Here is a 23,284-nt window from a genome sequence, read left to right as displayed (position 1 = left end):
AATTGCTTAGTAATAAACGGCCTGAAACACCTGTCAGACTTGATATCCGACATATTTTACTATCCCCTGGACATCGAACTGAATAGCATAAAAAGGGTCGTTTCTTCTACCTGCATGCATATGGAATAGTGAAAGAGTTGCATACATATTCAATCGCCTTCCCCGTTTGAGAGGAATGTGGACACTCGAAAGGGTAGCTTTCATCAAACAAGTATAGTTTGTGTGTAAAAACTACTGTATGAGTGTCTGATAGCTAGTAATAGAATGCTGCAGAACAGCGTGTCGGAAGACCACAGAAAAGTCCAAAATGTCCATGAAGCTACAGTCGTGTGTTAAAACAATACAAACAATAAAATGTTTGCAAATTGGGAGGACAGTTTATATTTCACACACACACACACACACACACACACACACACACACACACACACACACACACACACACACACACACACACACACATCGTGCTTGTCAAAACTCTTTTATCCACTCAAGATCTTTCGCCGTTCAACGGCGCTTCTGGTGTGATGATAACTTTAACTTGAGTCCTAGGCGACGAACAACAGTAGTATTTGTGGCATCATAATGCCTATGATGTAACAGTGACAATAGAGGGAGAAGTAAAACGTAGTCCTAGTACAGGCGACAGTCATTTTATGTTTGTGACGTCATAAAGCATATGACGTCATAGTTAGTGATAATAGGGGGAGGCATAAATACATTATGGTGTGAGTGCACAAATACACATTGACCTAACTGTTCATTGGTACTGACCGCCTCCGTGGTCTTGTGGTAGAGCTTCCGCCTGGGGAGCGGAAGGTCCGGGGACCGATCCCCGGCCGCGTCAAACCAGAAGACATTAATAGATGGTACTTGTTGTTAGCCTGTCTAGCTCTCGTCATTAAGGGGCTAAAACAAGGACTGGTCGGCTCACACACACACACACACACACACACACACACACACACACACACACACACACACACACACACACACACACACACACACACACACACACACACACACACACACACACTTGAAATATTTGAATATTTGACCAATTTTCATTGATCCATTCATATACTTTTCACCTATATTTAGGCTTTTGCCCCAATTAAATCTTGGCGGATAATCAAGACTGAATATTCTCTGGCCATAACGTTAAACAGGAGAATGTGCCACATTCCCTCTCTACCTTATCGGGAAAATCTGTCTGTCTATGCATTGACGACCAACCTAGAGCAGCTTCAGTTTCCTCGCAATTCCCCGATGGACTTGGGAACACCAAGTGTCAAGAGAGTGACATTTCAGTTATCTTTTCAGGTACATTTGATAACAAAACTATCAAATGTTATGCCCATGTTCCACATACTTGTATAACGATATGCTCATATTTCACATACATGTATAACAATATGCCCATATTTCACATACATGAATAACGATATGCCGAAATTTCACATACATGTATAACAATATGCTCATATTCCACATACATGGATAACGATATGCCCATATTTCAAATACATGTATAACAATATGCTCATATTCCACATACATGTATAAAGATATGCCCATATTTCACATACATGTATAACAATATGCCCATATTTCACATACATGTACATGGATAACGAAATGCCCATATTTCACATACATGTATAACGATATACACATATTCCACATGCATGTAATACGACATGCTCATATTCTATGTTCACGTTTGCTCGCATCCATTTTCCTCAAATGAAAGATTTGAAAAGAAGCTGGATAGTTTCAGGAAACACAAGGACGGATAAACTCGCCAGCAGCAGGTTTTGTGTCCACACCGGAGGCCGCCTGCAGCGGAATGTGTTTAGAAGTGCTGTCACATCAACACTTCCTTACTCTTGCCAGCACATTATGCAAGTCAGGCAACGACTACGATGTTATCGGCGCTGCAGGCGACAGCAACGATTCACTTCAGACATGCGGCATCAAGTACTCATCACTTACAATAGCTATCTTCTATTGGTAATCTATCTGGAACAATGAGTCTTGCTATCAGGTTCTGTACAAAAACGTTACGCCAGGCTACGTCCTCAAACTAGATTCCAAGATAACTGAAAAAGGTATGTTGGTCAAATTACCTGAGGACTCTCTTAGTTGTGTGTGATAAATTATTACATGCGTATAAATCCCGAGCTTAAAGGAATCACCCCACAGTCATGTAGACCATTGACTCTACAAGTTGTCACATGGTTAATGCTCATTGCCGAACCTGAGCAAACATCCCACTGTATTTTCACCAAAACACACGCCCCCGGCCAGCTGAAACTATTTTAGTATGCTCTTCACATCGATGCGATACCTTATTGTTAGACGACATCGTTTTTTCACTCAGGTACTGTATTTTAGTGAATGAACATCTATCTTAAACTTCGTTTAGTTTACGAATGACAGGATATAAGGAGCATATGCTTACCCTAGTGTTTCAGTATCGTAAAATGTATGTTAAGAAAAACTATCTCTATATGGTTCGCCTAATACGATCTAAATTTATGAAAACACACGGCTAATAATCCCTATCACCTAATTATCCTTGATTTTAATAAAAGCGACAAAGCCCTTTCCATAATCAAAAGACATCTCTGCCCAAACCAATGTCCATTTACGATTCAGACTACTAGTATATCGAAAGCATGTGTTTATGAATCACTATCAAATAGTGATGATTTCAGGCGAGTGTGTCAGATTATCCTGCACCAACGGTGCCACCGTCACGAACATATATACAAGAGCAAGTCAATGTTTAACCTGGAAACAAACACGGGGACATCGAACATCATTTTGGTCACTGATGTGCCAGATTTGGTAATATCCTCCACACACATACATTGTAACACTCCCTGACTACTGATCCTATATATCAAGTCCCGTCAAATTCCCTTATGTTATATATAACCAACTACTTGGCAGGTGTATTGAGAATAACCTCAAGTTGGAGAGCTATCATTAATGGTAGTTGTTTGTTGAGTTACCGGTCACTACGTTTATCATCATAATTTGTTTGGCAGAAGGTATTAGTAGTAATAGCAGTAATAGTGTTGATTGTCAGTGGTAGGAAGTTGATTGAGGCTCTCATAGAATATATCCACCTACACCGGAAGTGTTGAATAGAGTCATCTGCCCTTAGTTCTTGCTGTTGTTTACACTTTGAGAGACTTTATCATTCGAGCGGCGTCGCGAGAAGGCTGGATTTACTAATATAAGATCAAGACGAGGGCGATTCGAGGCCTCCTACGACCTCATGACTTGCATCTTTCTCTACTTGCGAAAATATCGACTACCTAACAACACTCCGGTGTGCCATTAATCAAACTGTTGAGATTTATAAAACAAATACATGGGTAGTATTATTCAGCAGTGGTCAGAGAAGAAAATATCCTTGTAATTTAGCATATATTCAGCACTCCTGTACGTGTATGTTTTTTTGACAACCCCAGTAGATGTCTACAGCATCGTCGAGCTGCTTAACACTATGTAAACCTTCGGATTCACCTGAACCCGTCGGCAATGATTTACGTCATGTTTTGGTCAATACTACTTGTGGTGCATTCAATGAAACGGTAATCTGAGAACACCATGGCATCAGCACACTTATTTTAATCACGTAAAAACTTGACATAAAGGTTATCTGAGTGTCAACGTAGACTTTGATCTCATTCGCACAAAATCGAATACCCTTCAGATCACTGTGATATGCTAAAACATGAAACAGGTTTTTCGATACGATTTGCTTCCTACCATATGTTAGTTCATTGGAATGAAATGAGTTTGGCCTAATTTCCAACCATCAAAGATAACGGGAGGCTAGTTCTGTTGGCAAAGGCTGTTATTCATACACATTCACGATTTAGTCAAATTATTTAATTAAAACGTTAAATTATTTACGATCACAATAAAACAGTAAAGGCAAGCGTAATCTGAAGTCTATACCTAAACATCAGCGACCAAAAGCAATGACAGTGGTTTGTTTGTCAGAGTTGAAGAAGTAATGACGAAGAGCTTGGCAATGCTAACCTTCTATATGTAACATGTATATTAATACTTCCCGCAAAACAAGCTAGATACTGCCTACCGACATAATAGTTTTGGAATATTTCTAGACCCAGGGATCACAACTATTGTGTAACTTGGGGGCATACTGGTACTGTTTCTTTACAACTGATTATGTAATCACATCAGATGGCATCTGAAACTAATATTCCAGTAGACGTAAACAGACAGAAAAATAACGAATAATTATACCTCAAACAATTTCAACTGCCCCGGCTTAAGCTTTGGTATTCATATAGTTTGGCTAAATTTTAACGACTTAAACAAAAATCAAACACATATACAGTTTTCATCTAATCTGTATCTAAGCCTCATCACCATCGTACCTGATTTCTTACTATCGCAGTTTACATGATCTGAAATCCATAAAGGCATTTCCTTGTCCTTAAATATTAAGTTGGCAAACGTTTAGAACATTAACGTTGTTTGGAAACATTCTAATACTGTCTGCTGTCATAGCTTCTTTAGACCACCTCCGTGGTCTAGTGGTAGAGCGTCCGCCCGGAGAGCGGAAGGTCCAGGGTTCGATCCCGGGCCGCGTCATACAAAAAGACGTTAAAAGATTGTACTTGTTGTTACCCTGTCTGGCACTCGGCATTAAGGGGCTAAAACAAGGACTGGTCGGCTCGGAGTCAGTATACTGTGTCTGAGTGGGGTATTCATGTTAAACTGCGGCATGGTATCTCAGTGAGCTAGCACTATAAATCGGCATCACTCCGGACTAGTACAAGCAGCCACACACACACATACACGTGCATGCACGTCGCTATATAAGTGCAATAATCTTGGACGCGACGTTAAACCCAATTTCACCTCACCTCACCATAGCTTCTTTAACCTCCTGGAACATATATATGTATATATATATATATATATATATATATATATATATATGTATCTACAAGCGAGTTAATAAAACGAAAATATGACATATTTTATTTGTAAGCTAAACATTCAAGAATTATAAAACAACAATTATATAATTTCGAATTCATGTTTTCTATTCGTTGAAATCGATAACCATGAGTATCATGAATTCATCTGTATACATATCTGTACTTTTTTTTCCTCCATATTTGCATATGAATTTGAAGAAAAGACATAACGCAACAAAACCTTTCCAGACTCATAAGGAATCTCCGCTAAAAGCAGTCCTCTGTACGATTCCTTTCATATGGCATTAACATGTGTTTCGCGAATAACATTGATTCATGCGCATAACTTACTCAGAATCGAACAATAGACTCTGTTATTGGTAGAGATTTCTTATGAATATTTATTATTGATTTGACGACTGATTCAACAATGTACATAGCAACAACAAGCCGGACCGATAGATATGAATATGTGCACAATTACCCCAATTAGCCTATTTCAAATAACTTTGATCTGGATGTGAACCACATTGGGGCACTATATCAGCCTTTTAGCAAGCGGTCAATAACCAGAAACAAATACTGATAACAAATAGTTTCATTATCTGTTTGGAAAGTCACTCTGACAAAATTCAAATACAGAAAACCCAAGCCTTACCAACTTCGAAGGAAGAGCGAGAGGAGTTGTAGATCATTCATGTGATTGCAGGCTGCTCATCGCTGTCTCGCCTTGATACATCACCTGGCCTGGCCTCCAGAAACGCCGAGGAACCTGGTTCAGTTCTATGTTTAAACGTTGCAGCAGGTTATGATATGAGTTTTTTGCAGGACTGCTTGATCATATCCTGCAATCCAGTGTTTGATCTGCTACCACCAATTTGGGTGAAGGCCTTTAAAGTCTGCCAGACTGTCGAATCAGTTCGTTTCAAACAAATGTATTTTTCAAAATGTAGTGAATGAAGTATGAGAATATCTATATCATTGCAAGTGGCTAGCGTATATACGCGCCTCTTTGTCGCAGCCTCCAAATCCTTTTCATTACCCTTGGAATGAAACAACACTGCACTTACTTAAGTAGTTATTCTACAATAATATAATATTTGTTTAACAAGTATATTAAGTTTACACAAAATAAATATATGTTTTCATCACAAGAGCATATTTGAAACTCGAGAGAGAAGGCGACTCTCGACAAAATAAATGCTGAATCAAGTGAAGTAGATTTAATATGTAGAAAACTGATAGCTGTCTTTAAAACATGGCGTCGGACTGGAGACCAAAAATAGATACATGTACATAAGACTGATCTTCAACACAGGGTCATTAAGTGAAGTGTGGTAAAACTGGCATCAGCACCGAAAGTTTGTCCTCGTTTCATCCCCCAAGACCTACAAGCTTCCATTTGAAATCAATCATAGTCACTGTTGGTACTAGGTGATAATGGTCTGTGGTCTCAGTTTTGAAGAAGACTGGCAAAGTGTCAATGAGATTGTTTAATCGATGTGTCTGGAAACATCTGTCTTATGTTACGTTGCGTACACAATAACATCTTTCTCAGGTTTCCATCTACCTTCGTAGTACAAGCGTTTATCAATGTCGTAACACTAAAATGTGTCAGTGTATATAAAACGGTTTCCACTAAACAAATAATACCATTGCCACAAAAAAACATTTTGTGTTGCCAGTTAAATCTTAAGCGTTTGTCCTGAAGGTATACTGATATCACTCAAAGGTCAACACTCTCTTACACGTTCCTCAGTCCATGGAAACCCTGGTGAAGAATTGATCCCAAGTGACCCATTCTTGCAGTTACAACGGACTAAAATGGGATCTGGGAGTGACAAACTTTGATTGTTTAATCTCGTTCCAACGTTGTGGCGTAACACCATTCGCTAGCAACTGATCTGGAGGTGATCGGATGCTGAAAGCCAGATGTCACTCGATGCACAGCGATGACACAGGAGATGACCTATTATGTCATTTGCTGACGTGAGTGTTCGTCATGATCGTCATCATAATAATCTTGTATTCTAAGCGTCGAAATATACAAGCTTCAAAATTAGCCATGAATAACGTACACGTTGGTGTACAGTGAAGTGTTTTTTTCTCATTTTATTGGATACTAGAAAGAATTGAAATATCTTCAGATAAGCATAGCATTGGACTAAGGTGACTTCAGGAGATTGTAAACACTATTTGACGTTTAATGATTGACTGTAAATTCCGTGTTTAAAAATACAAACTTCGGAATCGTCAGAGTTAGTGTTTGGTTTATTCCGTGTTCAACAAGTTAATCTTTATCTCGGTGATCACACACACAATCATGTGAAAAGCGGGACATTTGTTCTCCCAGATGATATCGATGTACAAACAGGGCATAAGTATTGCATCGGGGACAGTAGTTACAGATGCTGTAAACATGCTGTTGCCTTTATCATTATGATTTACAATCTAACTAAATGTACTCAGAGATTACTGACACGGTGACAAATGTGACGCGAATAAATTATGCCGGTACAAATTTAACACAATTTACAGACTACCATAAATATGTGCTCATGTCCGATGGATATATCAGTCTGACCATTGCGTGATACGGTATGCACAAAAGCGGAGGAGTGGCAATATATTAGTGTTACGAGGGTGCTGTCACATCAGCCGTTACTCGGGCGAACACAAAAAGTCATTATGCAGGACAACATCAGTGAGGACATTATCGGCGCTGTGGGTGACAGGAGCGACTCACTTCAGGCCTGCGATATCAAGTGCTCTTCACTTACAATAACTACTATCTGTTAGTTATCGATCTTGAACAGTGACTATTTTGTGGAGAAAGGTCGCAAGTCAACACTGAAATTTGGGCACATGATATGGAGGGAGAAATGGGCGTGACTCGTGTGTCCAATTACTTTCCGATTACCGTGTTTAGGTCGATAATAGTTTTGATCGGCAAAATTAAGTTTACTCTTGAAAAGAGTACTACATCGTTGACACCCATGTACTTCAGACATAAAGACAACCTGACCAAGGTCCATGAGACTTTTGCACAATCTACTGACGCCAGATAGCCCACCTTTATTGATAGTTAAGCAGATCATTAATTGACAACGCTCTCTCACTCATCACATAACTGTCTCCCACCAATGCTTCACGTTGGAGCAATAAAGTATCCAAGTGACAAAGGGGTTAATGTTTGATGCCTATTCATGATGCTGAGCTACCGCTCACAGTAAAAACATTCACTTACCAGCATCGCTTTAATTGTCTGCGGGAACTACTAGAGCCTTTGAAGAATAGTACGTCGTTCACAATAATTCCGTTACAAAATCCATCATCTGAAATTCTGAATAGTCTCGGCAATATACGAAATACATTTGTAATTACGAGTTCTTTACGAGTCGTTATTACGATCATAAAGTCGTCATTACGAGTTTAAAACATTTTCTAAATACGTAATTACGACAATTTATTGTAATTACGAGTTTTTAAAGTCACTATTACGAAAATAGTTGTATTTGTAATATTACAACATTGTTGAAGATTAGTTATATTAATTCAATGAAGACAGCTTCTCTCGAAGCAATAAGAACAGTGGACAATGCATACATAATATGACAGCAGTACATGTAGCAGACATTAAAATGAAACAGAATTCATTATATGCAATTCTTACAAATCTCGTCATATATAATCTGTCAAAGTGTAAGATATAATCTTATCATTGCAGTTCTTACAAAATTCGTCAAATATAATATGTCAAAGTGTAAGATATAATCTTATCGTTGCATGATCGATGGTTACATGGGACCGTTAAACATATATATGCCAAAAGAAGATACATTATAACCTATATTTACACTATAACACAGATAAGTATTGTGTGGCTTTCCGTTTCTGTGCAGATATTAACCAAATATTTAAGGCAAATAATAATCAATGAGAATCATAAATGACATGATGATCATCTTTGAATTGAAAAAATGACATAATGATCTATACATCCTTTCGGACTGGAGATTTTCAGTTTTAATATAATAATCTTTGAATTGAAAAAATGACATAATGATCTATACATCCTTTCGGACTGGAGATTTTCAGTTTTAATATAATAATCTTTGAATTGAAAAAATGACATAATGATCTATATATCCTTTCGGACTTGACATTTTCAGTTTTAATATAATCATCTTTCAATTGAAAAAATGACATAATGATCTATACATCCTTTCGGACTGGAAATTTTCAGTTTAATAATTGTCACTGGCACTGTCAAATAAAATTGTTGTTTCTGTTTTACTACTGTGTTAACGTAACTAAAAGTAGGTGTAAGCTAGTGTTTTGTCATCGGCGTTTAATTTTCATTAATTGTGGAATAGAAAAATCATCTGGCTTTTTCTATTTCAAAACTCTTCTACTGTGGGTATACCATCTGCCCGTCTCTCAAATTTCTCTCATGCCATAAAAATCTAACCATCAGCATAAACAGTGGGGATAACGATATCAATGACATGTATTATTATGCACGATGAAGGCAATTCGCATCACCATAAAGCATGTGACAGTTCTTGCTGATCATTAGGTGGTAAAAAACGCTTAAAACAGGATTGGTTCAGTCTGAGATTCAAAATAGATATCGCTCCATCATTTGGTCAGGTTTGTATTGATGATTTGTAATGATTACACTTTTCTGATGGTTATGATATATTTTTCTCTCAGGGACGATTATCAACCCTGCATAATACGATTATTATAAACGGAAACAATGCTGAGTGTTTAAAAGACATACTAAAACATGCAAGTTTCACGAATCAGCAGCTGTATTTAACATAATAAAATTGAGGAAGTGATTTTTACTTGGAATGTTCTTGGAATGCTTTAATAGCCGTTCTTATAAGTTGTGGAGCACCAAATGTAAGACGTAGTTGATATTGAATAACATATACACGTATATATCTATACACAATATCTTTGGGCACTCGTCTTGATTAAGTCAGGATTTGCCTAGCCCAGACTCGATTATTTACAGACCACCGTGATATTGATTACATATTGCTGACTGAGTAAAAATATGACTTAAATTAGGCGGGTTTGATGTCAATAAAAAGCTGCGTGGATCCTGGATGTTTCTGCAATCACGATATTTTTCGCTACCAGGTTCGTGACAACAAGAATTTACTGTATGACGGTTACATAAATATACACGAAGCACCTTGCTACAATGGATCAAAAGAAACATTGTGAAACAACATGAACTCATATGCTAAATGAACCCAATTGGTTGGAATTAAAGCAATTACAAATGATCTTAAAAAATGATGATTATGAATATTGAAATAGCTGTTTTCCTTTTGTGTTTATAAACGTATGGCATTGATTTCAATCACAGAACTGTCGAACCAGGTCACTTGGCGTATCTTGGCGGATATAAATGCACCGTTGTTTGTTTAGGTACATTGAATATACAAATAGTAATGTTGTGGTTAATAAATTGAAGGCGAGACAACCTGGAAGTGCTTTACCTTCGAGATGCTAGAATCAGACAAACATGAAAGAGACATGGGATGAGGCGGAAGGGGAATAGCCAATTTCTTCTTGGGTAAAGACAAAGTGGTGTGGATTCTTTTGAAGGATATCTTCTGATCTGTATGACATGCTATATGTTGATGTATGGTTTGCGCTCGGAGTGGCGACTGAGAGTGACACCTGCTTACAAATTTAAGTTATCAGTGTAATAACGTATTAAGCCTAGCTCAATTGGTGTCACGAGGACGCAAGTCTGGTTTCAACTATTTATTAAAAAACGGTCACGTGTGATATTGTATACGTACATGATACTGTTATCGATATAAGTTTATATTTTCATTTACAGATGACATTGCTTCATAATGCCTGACATAGAATAAATGGGCTGAATTTATCAACTGAATTCGAATTTATTGTTGCGAATAGACAAACATGACAACAGTTTTTTCCTACTTTACCGGCTATGAGATACTATTCCCTTGTTCAATTAAACAGACATCCTATTCGAAGTGTCTTTTTGATTTCTGTTTAATGAGGGCATAAGTGAAGGTCATAGTTCTTTATGTTTCTTGCAGTAGCAGTGACATGTTGTCCACATATTAATAACCTCTGCATGTTTACTATGATGCACTCATTTTTAAACCTGCTCAACCCTCAATAACCTGTGCATGTTTACTATGATGCACTCACGTCTAAACCTGCTCAACCCTCAATAACCTGTGCATGTGTCCTATGATGCACTCATTTTTAAACCTGCTCAACCCTCAATAACCTGTGCATGTTTACTATGATGCACTCACGTCTAAACCTGCTCAACCCTCAATAACCTGTGCATGTGTACTATGATGCACTCATTTTTAAACCTGCTCAACCCTCAATAACCTGTGTATGTATACTATGATGCATTCATTTCTAAACCTGCTCAACCCTCAATAACCTGTGCATGTTTACTATGATGCACTCTCGTCTAAACCGCTCAACCCTCAATAACCTTTGCATGTATACTATGATGCACTCATTTCTAAACCTGCTCAACCCTCAATAATATGTGCATGTTTACTATGATGCACTCACGTCTAAACCTGCTCAACCCTCAATAACCTGTGCATGTATACTATGATGCACTCACGTCTAAACCTGCTCAACCCTCAATAACCTGTGCATGTATACTATGATGCACTCACGTCTAAACCTGTTCAACCCTCAATAACCTGTGCATGTTTACTATGATGCACTCACGTCTAAACCTGTTCAACCCTCAATAACCTGTGCATGTTTACTATGATGCACTCACGTCTAAACCTGTTCAACCCTCAATAACCTGTGCATGTATACTATGATGCACTCACGTCTAAACCTGTTCAACCCTCAATAACCTGTGCATGTATACTATGATGCACTCAAAATAAAGAGACCCCGTGGTAACACTTAACTGATTGTAAATTTTATCATTAATTGGTACACGTTGGAAACATCTCTTCACAGAAGAGCTTTTACAGTTTTCTTTATGGGATTTTAACATTTACAACTGAACATAAGAATGACTCGAAGACTCAAGATCTGCTCAACAGATGTGTTGAAGCAGTTGTCAGGTCTTCAGTATGGAGCCATTGAGAGCCTCTCCTGTCTTACGACGATGTCGCAACTTCTATGTCAATTTCCTAATCGTTCAGAATCCCGAGAGTTCTCACGAGACCCGAGAAAGATGACAGCAAAATACCATTTCCGGAGTATGTCACTTCGGAGTCAAAGATTTTAGAGAATTTGTCTACATAAAAAGTACTACATGTCACTTGGCTCAACTTTTAGACGTTGCAAATTATGTTCTCTTGACTTGGATTGACGGTTGCCATTTGGGTTCAAATCCTGTTGTTTTTTGGTCAACTTTCACTGCCGAATTAAGTCTGCTTGGAATTACGATCACGAACGAAAACATCTTGTCTATCAAATATTACATGTTCTTTCTACTTTCTGCTCCTCTTGCCAAATACCCATCCTTAATATTACCAGTACCTGGATAGGATAAGTTTGGTCGGAAGGCACAGTTGAAATTTCGATATATAGATTTATGCCGTCGGAAGTTACTGTCATTAGTGTTTCTGGAAAACATGAATCTGATGACAGCACATTGAAACAAAAATCCCTACAAACGTATCCAGCTTTTTCGTTCAAATGTCGTAGTTGAAAATTGTATTGTTTTGAATTCACATCCATCTCTTTCTACACCAAAACCAAAGTTGTAAAAATATAATGTGTTGATCAGTGTTTTATTCCACAAGTTGAAATGTGTTTTGCTTTTGTAAGTTAAGGAATATGATGCAGCGTATTTCAGTCAAGGAATTCTACTGATTTTATTAATGCCTTGACAGGGTCACCTTCACTAAATAACGAATGTGGCCCTTTGGCTCCGAATGATAGCCTGAAACCGTCGAGACAAAGACGTCTGTTGAAAGCAACAGGTCACTGCTCTCACTTCGACGTACGTCGTCACACGTCGTGCGACTGGATGTGGACCATTAGAAACGGCCGAAAGTGAACGGTTAAATGTACAGCAATATGGCTTGGTGAACTTCCGGTTCTTAGTATACCTTGTTCCTCTGGACTTGCCCAAATCGTGACGTTTTCAGTGATGTCTTTGCATGGATAGGGCCTGAGTGCATAACATACACGGCAAAACATTGAAGTCATTTACGCTTGCGTTTTGAAAAGGTTGGGTTTAAAAAAAAACTAATTGTCAGTGCAAGTGAATAAACAATCCAGAGTGTACGCCTAAACAGTTTCCAATTGGCGTTAGGGCAAAATAGCGGTGAAATTATATGAATGGATCACTGAAAATCTTATCTCTTATCTCAAAGTAGTTCACAGTCGTGAACGACTGATCATGATTCCCCAAATAGTATTGTGCCTTCAATGCACATTTTATTAAATATCCTTATTGATTATAGTGGCTTTTTTCACTATTCACAAAAGAGACTGGCAAAGTGCTAATTCAACTGTTACATAATGGTGTCTCTGGTAACATTAATGGAAGCTGAGTACAAGGATATATATTCAGGTTTTCAAGCTACCTTTTTATCCACATTTGTAGAGCACGGATAGCATTCAGATTAATATTTAATGTCTTCACAATGTAGCAACTAATATTGGAGAAAAGCCCAAAATTCTGCAGTCCAATGAACATTCAGTTGTTGCTAACTTACATATACAGTTGGTGAATTATTTATGTTATTCATTTATTTGTGTGGGTTTTTTTGCAAGACATTTGAACCCAGTAGTGAAGTTGGTTCCTTACAGTCAAGTTACTGATGGTATTACCTACAAACATATCATTCAGTGTCAAAACATGATAACATCACAATAAACTACGCACATATGGCTGCTACGATTGATGTATTTCGCAGTAATTCCAGTCGGATTTGTCAGGAGGCGCCGTTAGGTGTCCAGCACAAGAGCACTCTGAGATTTCATTTACAAAAAGATGTAGTGTACCGTTATACTCACGTAACATGTGATTTAGTACAGGACTCCAACTCTTACAAGTACACTATATAGGATTGTATGCAATCTCGAAGTAAGATATATTCGAAAATATTGAAGGTATGTGTAATAATAAATTCTGTTTTTTATTTTGACTGATGAAGAAACGTCAAATGAATGCGGACGTTGATACAACTCAGTCAAACTCACATCCCAGCGACTATAGAAGTGCATTTGAATGCTATCGTCTCTGCAAAATTGTGCCAGGCTTGTCTGTACCAATTCAAGACCAATTCCCTTCCAGTGATTTACTGAGCTGGAAATATGAGATCAGTGAAACCGTCTCATCTGTTTCATATTTAGATCTATGAATAAAGAACACCTCTCTATAAATTCTCCACAAGACTGTATGACAAAAGGGATGACGTCAACTTTCCATAGTCAACTTTTCCCTTTATGTCGAGCAATATTCAGCAGCCCCAACCTTTGGTATCTGCATTGCAACTTTTGATCAGGTACAGTCGAGCATTTCCTTTCTACTAAGATAGCACAGAGCTCCATACGACTCTTGCTCAGAAGTTTTTACAAGGTTACAACATGCAAACCCTCAGTTAACCTTCAAAGAGTTTTATGGTAGACGTTTGGAGGATATTTCTAAATATGACGCATCAGTGACAAATATTATGTCCGATGCACTACCCTTATTTGACTTGTACCATACGTTCCCGGGTTTTTGTTCAGGTTAACAATTGACTTGCCTTTGCATGTTTTTTGTGACGGAGGCCACTGGTAGGGCAGGACACGCCCACCTTTTCGGAACACCTGGTATCATCAATAGTGATTCATAAACATAAACTTACGGTATAGTCAGAATCGTACAATGCTTTTGGCAGAAAATGTTATGATAATGGAAATGGTTTTGTCGCTTCTATTTACAAACCCATCAGTGTCATTCGGGGATGCATTCAAAGCGTCCGGTCAGTCAGTTAGCAGCAGACTGTCATCTCAGAGCTCCGGCCCTCCAACCAGCACATTACGCAAGTCAGGCAGCAGTAACGACGGTATGCGCGCTGCAGCTGACATAAACAGCTCACTTCAAACGATCGATGTCAAGTACTCATCACTTACAATAACTACCATATGTCGACGATCGATCAACTCCAGTTACTATACCGCTTTGTAAGGAACACGTTAGCGCTGGACAACGGTATAAGGATCTATACCGAAACGTCACCACTGCAATAAAATACAGAAGTTGTTATCTATAAATTGTGTCTACTTTGATATTCCTGCGGCTTAAGGTCAACTTCTAAGACACATTATTTTGATTTTTGCAAATTCGAGCAAAAATTCTGAATCGTATGCTTGAAAAACAGGTCAGATCAGAGTTGAAGTTTGTTTTTTTCAGAGGTTGCTTAACCGTAAATTTAAACTTTTGTTTAACTGTAAATATCGTTAACGCATGCGCAACGCCGCTGCTTGCTGGAAATCAACGTTTTATGTGCAGCGAGTATACTGCAAACAGAAATGGCGGAAAACGAAGTTGCCAGACATTTAAATGTTCATCGAAACACAATATCGTCTCTTTCGAGACGTTATCTACAGCAGGCAACACTCATGACTTGCCATAGGCCGGTCGTCCACGTGACACGTCACGTCAACCAACCATATTAGGTTGGTGCATGTTCGGAATCGATACCAAACTGCCACATTAACAATTCCTTGGCTGAGACCAAGTAGTGGCAAATCCGTACGCAACCATTTGAGGGAGCACAACATCAAGCCCCGACGTCAAGCGATGCGCCAAATGTAGCTTCCACGTCACTGCCAGGCGTGCCTGGCTTGGGGTAGACAGCATCTGAGGTTCAGAAGACAAGACGGGGACAGTATACTGTTCAAAGATAAGTCCATGTTTCATCTGAACAGTTGTGATGGTCGTCCAAGTTTTGAACCACGCTTGTGTTATTCAACGTCGTCAGTTTGAGGGTGGACGTGTGATGATATGGGTGTCATCACAACTCATGGGAGAATACAATTCATCATTGTTAATGGCAAGTTGAATGGAGCACGCAACCGGGACATCTTGGTTCGAGATCACGTTCTACCCTTTGTGCAAATGCAAGAACGTAACGTCACGTTGCAGTAGGGTAATGCCCGCCCACATGCTGCACGTGTTGTAACATACTGTTTGAGGCAGCACAACATTGCTGTACTTCAATGGACCAGACCGAACCAGAACCAGCGGGTAACGAAAGCTCAGTTGGCCCAATCGTTGGTTGACATTTGGTACGACATCCGCCAGACTGTTTTCAATTATCTGATGTCTTCAATGTTAAGCCGCTGCCAACGCAAATGATGGTTACACTCAATATTGACATTCTTAATTACGTTGTTGCACCTCCCCTCTTTTAGGACGTGTCGCTGTGTCTTCTGTTACCAGGTATGGATGTAATATACTGAACCGCAAAAGAAACGTCACCATGTATAGATATATGAGAAACCTTATTTGTCCAAACACAGTAAACATACTTTGAGACATATTAAAAAGATTAAACTTAGCAAAACTGATCATGAAGGTGGAAATTAAAGTGTCAAATGTTCTTAAAGCGAAACACAACACTAGTCTCTGAGAAAATGGCATCACAAGTCAGTATCTCGTGTGTCCGCCATATGCATTGATGATACATGGAGTTGATGAGGCGGTTGATAAAGGCGATAGGCACTTGAGCCCACACTCTGAGGAACGCCTGACGCAGTTCAGCTGCAATTGTCGGCCTTGGTCGGACATCATTCAGCCGTCTTAGAAACTCGTCCCGAAGGTGCTCAATGGGATTTAAATCGGGCAGGCCACTCCATGGTTCTGATGCCATTCTGCTGGAGGAAGTTTCCCAATTGCTCTCGAAGTGTGGGCACAGGCTTTATCATGCTGAAACTCGTGCCAAATTAAATGAGGTATGGCGTATGGTCTCAAGACTTGATCAATTTACCGGGCTGCTGTGACACCATTGCCTCTAACTGGGCCGATGTTCTGGAAGACCACAGGGCCGACCATCTGTGCAAGACCAATTCCAACCCACACCATGATACTCGGACCACCCCACGAGTCTCTCTCAACAAGCATCCGAATAACGTTCCCCACGGCGTCGCCAGACTCTTTCTCTCTGCCATCTGCTGTTGAGATACAGTAACGGCTCTCGTCTGAGAAGAGGACTCTTCGCCACTGCTGGTGGCGCCAATGCTGGTGCGGTGTTGCCCACTGAAGACGGTCCCGGCGATGACGTGGTGTCAGAATGGGTCCTCGGTATGGCCTGTGACAGTGGAGGTGTCTGCTCGTCAATCGTCGACGTACGGTGTCCCCACTAGTTTCCGCAGCAGTAATAAAGCGATCTTAAAGATGCTGTTGCACAATCTGACGATCCTGGCGTCGAGTGATGACCCTTGGTCTTTCACTACGTGGTCGAACATATGTATAGTTGGTGGTCTAGTACCGTTGCTGGAGCCTGTATATGGACCTTACGTGGACTTGAAATGCATTAGCTACTTGCCGGGCGGTTTGTTCAGCTCGCAATTGTCCAAGGGCGTGGTGTCGCTGATTTCTTGCCAATCTTGGCATGTGGTAGCAATTTAATAGCGAAGGAATGTTATCCGATCTGGGTGGATTTTTATAGGGCAAGAAATGGGGGAACGCATGTGCATTTCAATTTGCACGGAACCCACGTGCATCGGGTTACCATGGCCGTTGCCGTGATGCGTTTGGGCGATCGGTTTTATTGTCATCTGCTTTTTTTTATCATCAAATTTATTTTTTCCGGACAAGGTCATGTTAAATTTTAGAAATTGTGATTTTTCAGATATTTAAATGACAAATTTTCGTCCAATGTTATATGGGGTGACGTTTCTTTTGCGGTTCAGCATATATGAATTATAAAACATTGATAACCAAATACTATGTAATTTTCAATAACATATACACCCCCTTACACCAGTTACTTATTCCCGTTAGTGTAGGAATGGTGAGTGGTTTGGGCAGATTTCTGCCTCTGTGAACATAGTGGTCAGGCAACAAACAAATACTTATTTATGCACATTGTATGAGTGGCGGGTGCTAACGGTAGGGAAGAACGTGTTTTTCGCAAACACCTGATACCATCATTGATTTCCATTGATCCATTCATTTAATTTTTACCGCTATTTTGCCTTTTACGCCTTTTGGAATATGTTTCTGCAGATAACGGAGACTGGATATTCTCTGACGTTGACATTTTATTTTTATATGTGACATTATTTGACATGTCACTTATACCAAATGCTTTGATCAAACAATGAATGTAGTGGTGGTTATATATAATGGTTATGTTATTTGAGGCCCTGTCAGTAGGAACAACTACATACTTTATGTAGGGCAGCCATCCTACTGTGTGGATCTTTTCCTGCAAAACTCCATTTCAACTCACTTCATATCTTGTACAGTTTGTGCATTCTACCAGTGACAACAGCACACACTGACGTAACCCAGTCTGAAAGATATTCAACGAGTACATCTTCTCTTTTGGCCCATTTTTGGGGCGAAAGCCTCGATTTTGAATTGGTAGCACGTTCTTCACGGTTATTTTGGACATGTTTGAATAACTGACGAAGGTTATTATTTTCAACAATCGTCAACAATGTGATTATATGACCAACATTTTGACTGCAGTATGATGAGTGCTTGGCAGCATCAAGTGATGGTGTGTACATCGTGAGCTCACAAGGTCATGTTCTGGAGCAAGTTACGTTGTTTGCACAACTTGGATGAGATAGTGTTCGTATAGGAAAACGAAACGAAAGTTGAAGTTTGACATATTGTGGGTCGTTTAGGGAAATTGATTGTTGTCTGAGTTACTTAAGTTTGAGGCTTCAATTTCCCTGTTCGCAAATTTGAAATTCAGGAACATGCGGTCGCCTTCTGATTGAGTATGGTCTGTTTCAGATTTTTTCCAAACGTGTCAAAGAAATATAAACTATACTCTCTCAGACATACTATGGCCTCTTAGTGTTTGTAGACTCATCAGTCACCAAAACTTGCTGGATTTCTGTCAACGACTCAGGGCTTGTTCTTTCACTTTAGAAAATTTCTAAAACCTCTTTAGCTCACCTCAGTGAAAGTGGCGCAGTGGAATGTGCATGAATTATCCAATAATACTAGTAATCATTTTGTATCTAAAGAGTTCTTCCAGAGTTCTGATCGGATTTTAAACATGGCCGCCAAGGCATCCATGTTGAAAATGTTTGTTCTTTTTGAATGCATGAAATTGATATCAAGTATGTATGTCGAATACCAAATAACATGTAATAAGTATTTTTGCATGTTTAAGTTTTACCCTTTACAACCTGCTCTGTCTCGCTTTAATGCAGAAGGTATTGGTTTGGGACGTAGACATTCTACATGTGAATATAGCAAGAATGACTCAAACATGCGCTCTCAAAATTCCTATTCGATTGTTAACATGGTCGCCAAAGATCCACAACAAAATGTAATTCATATATGCATAATTATGCTATGCCATAAGAAATATACATGTTTTATTTTCAGGTAATGTTTTACATAGTTTTAGCCTTGACAGTCACTATGAACATGTAAGTATTATACGTTACACAGCCACATATGTAAGAATGTGTTGGTGAATGCTCACGCCGGTGGGATGTCTGCTGTGAACACACTTGTGTTATTTCTCTTGTTTATTCTTCGTTATTCATATATGGTCTTTGTGATCTAATATAATATTCCGGACAATTCAGATGAACCACAGAGTCCTGTGTCTTTAAGTTAGTTTCTTATTGAAAAATAGTAAATTCATTATCCTTTATGTTTCATCCTTCATGTTTTCTTAGTCAGATAGTTCTTTTTCTGTTACGCTTGAGCGTTGGAATAGCTCTTTTACATCTTTATTCAACAAGAATGAATTTATCTGCATGTGTTGTAATCAATCATGATACGAGAATAGTCTGAATACTGACAGCCAACGTTTTCAAATATTTAGCCCCGTTGAAATAGATCCGATGCATTCAGTAACTGGTGAATTTGACGAAAACTAATTACAGATGCAGTATGCAACTCTGCAATACAAAAAAATATTCTTTGATTTGCATTCAGAGGGGAGCATAGTCCCCCTTCCAAGAGCTAATGCCATCATTTGAAGTTTATCCTCTTTTCGTTTCTTTTTGTAGTTAAGCGCAGCCATCACAGCTGGATAGTTTATAAATATGATACTTTTCGCATAAAACTGTACAAGCGTAAAGCTGCTCATGAAACTGTATCAATAACAGACGGGTAATAGTAAATCTGACGATATTGACGTAGCTTTGACGATTGGCTACGGCAGCCATATTAAAAAAAATATTTATGGCCTCTACTCAGCCATTTTCGTCACAAGTATAATCGGTTTTGTACATGTGTAATTAGTAGCCAGGCGCATCAATAACTTCGTTTTGTTTTTACTGGATGTTGAAAGTTAACCTGTGCCCAATTGCGTAGATCGATGCTCATGAAGTCAATCACTGTATTGTGTGTGTATAAGTGTGTATATATGTGTGTCTATATATGGTGAGGTGAATGGGGTTTAACGTCGCGTCCAGGATTATTGCACTTATATGGAGACGTGAATGCACGTGTGTGTGTGTGTGGATGCTTGTACTAGTCCGGACTAGTATGTGTGTATATGTGTGTGTATGTATGTGTGTATATGTATGTGTATGTGTGTATGTGCGTGTATATATATATATATATATATACATATATATATATATGCGTGTGTATGTATGGATATGTATGTGTGTGTATGTGTGTATATGTGTCTGTGTGTATATGTGTGTATGTGTATATATTTATATATATATATATATATGTGAATATGTGTGTATATGTGTGTCTGTGTATATATATATATGTATATGTGTGTACATATGTGTGTATGTGTGTGTATATATGTATATATGTGTGTATATGTGTATGTTTATGTGTATATGTTGGTGTATGTGTGTAATTGTGTATATGTGTGTATATATATATGTGTGTATATGTGTGTCTGTGTGAATATGTGTGTATATGTATGTGTATATGTCTGTATGTGTGTGTATGTAAGTGGGTATATGTGTATGGTATATGTATGTGTGTGTGCGTGTGTATATATATGTGTGTGTATAGTGTTCGCAGGCTGCTCCTCGGTGTCACGCCTTGATACACAACCTGTCCTGGTCCCCTGCAACACCGAGGAACCTGGACAATGTTTAAACACAGCAGCAGTTCATAATAGGAGTTTTTCCGGGACCTTATCATTCCCTGCACTTGTTTGTTTGATCTCCTAACACCCTTTGATGTGAAGGTTATAAAGTCCGCCCGACTGTCGCATCGTTGGGTTTCAAATAAAGGTACTTTCAATATGCCATGAATGAATTATGAGAGAAAAAACGTCACTGAAATGTTCATTCACTTCTAACCTCTATCTTAAGACAAGTGGCTGTCACACACACGCGTCCCAGTGTCTCAGCCTAAAAGCCATTTTCATTATCTTAGGGAGACAATTCACTAGACTCATTCGCAAACGTACTTTATTACAGCTGCAAAATATGCATTTGTAACAGATTCTGCGTGTGGAAACACACTGAGTTACAATCATTTGTTTTCTTTTCAAAAATACATTTTGTATGAACGCCCCAACTATTCAATGTAAGCAATCCATTCACAATGTGCAATGTAAAGATTTTGTAACGAAATATATTAAATAGACAGACAACGTCTTAGTTGCGCTTAAAAATCGGATGGACAGAAACAAGAATAAAAGATTGATCTTAGGAACAGGCAGGATTGTTTCCCTGTGACTGCTCCGATACACATCATTTTCTTCTCTGAAACAACTGGATGTTTTTGGTTGATTAATTCATTTTGCAAAATATGAAGTCAAAGGATATACCTGTTATCTGACTGACATTGTCGTCGGAAGTGTATATATACTTCATATTTTATTTCTCTAATTTCCTAGGTCAAATGAAAGTGACGTGAAATATGGTTACTGTGGACGAATGTAATGAATAACAGCCTTAAACAGTTAGGAGAGGCGGACCAGGGGTTATGAAGAGAGGAGGGGACGGGGCGTTGCAGAAAATACCCAAGTTAGCAGTTAACGTGTTTGGTGTCTGAAAAAAGGGGACCAGTGTACTTTTTCCTCACCATCCAATTAGTAACAACGGTTAAACACATGATCCATTGTCACACGCGGACAGGTAAATGTTTGTACCAAATGTATCTGACTGCTACAGTTGACAGAAACTGATTGCAGACGTTCTGGGATCAGTCCACAGGGAGTGCCCCAAGCACACTTGGAACAGCGTTTTGTACAACATGGTCTTGTCAATGCATCAACCACTTAATTACATGCTACTTCTTTTTCTATTAACTTTTGTTCTTTACAGTACGTTACATGGAAGAGATCACCAAGACAATATATTATTATCAATATAGAGGCTTGTAAATTGCACAAATGCACTGCCTCTGTATTGTATTATCAAGATATGTGTCTGAAAGATACCGCATCGATGCCTCAATATCAATATCATCAATGTACAGGTCTTGGAGATACCGCATGCAATGCATCTATATTGTATTAACAAGGTATATGTCGGAAAGATAATAGGGCGGACAAGCCTTCCAGCGGTAGGTCATGCATCCATGGATAAAGCTGGTTCGGTCACTTCAGAGTCACCGGTAACTATACTCATGGTCCAAGTGACAGTTGCGACTTAATACGTCAAGTAATCATCAATTACCATAAGAAACATCTGTTGTGATCGATCCGCAACAATTACCATAGGGCTTTGTACAGAAAGATTACCATGTCCTAGTTGAAGTCGACACTATCAAAGAAAACATCTGAAATTGTTAGCTCAAAATATACAATGTAACACATTTGACCACTTTCTAAATGGCATTGTGTGATCATTTGAAATTGGTCGGTCCAAATAGTCTTTGACAGTTCAGATTGGTAACGATGTATATCGGTACTACTGAACGCCTTACAGATGAGGTCAAGCTCTCATTTTTCTGCGTGATACCTATCATATACATAGAGTGGCAGTAATTGAAATTATTTAGACTGAAGATAGATATACCAGTAAAATGTACTTAAGCTGTAGAGGACTATGATAGCCATCACCACTAATGGTCAGGGGTACTGCATTAAGCGGCAGTATTAACTAATTCATGTCTGGACTGTACTTTCCTCCACGCAGCTGAAAAATTGCCGCATGAATCATCTTTGTACAAGAGGGGCCATTAG

Source organism: Haliotis rufescens, unplaced genomic scaffold (genome assembly GCF_023055435.1).
Source record: "Haliotis rufescens isolate VD_foot unplaced genomic scaffold, xgHalRufe1.0.p SCAF_2, whole genome shotgun sequence".
In the NCBI taxonomy this organism is placed as follows: domain Eukaryota; kingdom Metazoa; phylum Mollusca; class Gastropoda; order Lepetellida; family Haliotidae; genus Haliotis; species Haliotis rufescens.
The sequence above is the reverse complement of the archived record's forward strand: the minus strand, read 5'-3'. Positions refer to the sequence as shown.